The sequence below is a fragment of the Mus musculus genome, chromosome 2 (assembly GCF_000001635.26).
Source record: "Mus musculus strain C57BL/6J chromosome 2, GRCm38.p6 C57BL/6J".
Classification (NCBI taxonomy): domain Eukaryota; kingdom Metazoa; phylum Chordata; class Mammalia; order Rodentia; family Muridae; genus Mus; species Mus musculus.
Window position 1 is genome coordinate 168,144,626 of NC_000068.7, and position 1,641 is coordinate 168,146,266.

General features: G+C 53.1%; 1 long non-coding RNA gene across 1 annotated transcript; it reads left to right on the forward strand.

Moving 5' to 3' along the window:
- The first annotated feature begins 342 nt into the window (after window positions 1-342).
- Gm46787 lies at window positions 343-1,326 on the forward strand. Its single transcript, XR_001783622.2, has 3 exons — window positions 343-505; window positions 614-676; window positions 1,017-1,326. It is a non-coding gene; the product is annotated as a predicted gene, 46787 (long non-coding RNA).
- Window positions 1,327-1,641: the final 315 nt, after the last annotated feature.

Consider the following 1,641-nt stretch of genomic DNA (forward strand, 5'->3'; position numbering starts at 1 on the left):
TACTGCCCAGCTAGATGATTGAATTCGTAGCACACTATTTAAAGCCAATCCCAGGATCCAGAACATTTTCTGTGCCTGTGAGCCATCCTTCCCACCCCCTGGTCACTGGATCTGTTTCCTGATTTTGCCTGTTTGATGTGCTGGGGATTGTACTCGGGGCTTTGTGGATGCTAGGCAAGTACTCTTCCCACTGAGCCAGAGAGCCAGCCCAAAGTCAAATGTGCATTTGTCTCTGCTAGATGTGGGGGCTTTTTCTGGGCATGGCCATGTTATAAACCTGGGGCCACTGCAGTGTTTCCAGGTCCCTGCCTTCTCCCCAGCCAGCTCAGCCAGCCCCTGACACACATTTAGAGAGGGGGGCGGGGAATTTCACTGGTGTGTACTATATTACTTCTACCCTCCCCTTCCTCTCTCTCCAGCGTATGTGCAGAGGCATATATAAATACGACCTGGGTTCATTCACATTGCTCATCTGGGTGTTTCTCTTCCCAGGGCTGGGGCCCAGGTGAGATGTCCGCCATCCACACTGGCTTGTCTTTTGCAGTGACCGTATTGTTGAGGCTTCCCGAGAGCAATTTCCCTGTCCTACTTAGAACCTGCTATCTCCCAGCAGATGTCCAGATTCTCCGGCTCTTACAACGAACACTTCATCTTCTCCGATGTTCCTGAGCCTCAGGTATAGGGGTGTGTCGTGGGTGTAGCCTTAGATTTGGGCAGCATGGTCAGCTCTCTCTTTTTGACCAGTTGGGATTTCTGTAACAGTCTCCATCTGCTGCAAAAACAAGCAAAACCTCACATTTCCACCAAAGGGGGCTGGGGGTGGGGGTGGGGGGAAATCACTGCCCCTCCCCAACCCCAGCCACCAGAGAGGCTGTGGCCAGCCCCTCCCACCAGGCCTGTGCTGTGGGCAGAGCCAGAGCCCACCCCAAGGCTCAGCTGGCCCAGCACAGGCATCTGGCCCTGGCTGGCAGGCCTGGCTCCTACCCCTCCTGTCAACACTTCCCTCATGGCCTCAGCCTCCTTCAGATCCCTCCAGCCAGCATCAGGAGTGTAAACCAGCAATGGACTGCAGCTGCGAGCCAAGACTCCAGTCTGAGCGTCCCCACCAGATGTGTGGGCCAAGAGGCCCCAGCTCCAAGGTAGCAGCCTGCAAGAAGGTGCTTTCTGGAGGTGGACTACAGCCATCTGTTTGCTCCCTGTACATATGCACACAGAAGAGCTCACACACCTCCATGTGCACTCCACCTGCAAACACACTTAAACATGCAAACACACACATAGACTGCCTTGTCACAAACACACACTCATGCACACATTCTCAATCACACACACGCACACTCAGATATACCATATTGAATTCATCTGGGTTTTTTGTTTTTGTTTTTTTTTTTTTTTGGTTTTTTGAGACAGGGTTTCTCTATGTAGCCCTGGCTGTCCTGGAACTCACTTTGTAGACCAGGCTGTCCTCGAACTCAGAAATCTGCCTGCCTCTACCTCCTGAGTGCTGGGATTAAAGGCCCAACTCATCTGGGTTTTTGTGTCAAGGCTGCCATCTGAGCCCTCGCTCGCTTACTCACATGCCCACCCCATTAGGGTCCTACAGGCCCAGGCTCTGATTGACCCGTTAGCCTCACCAATGGG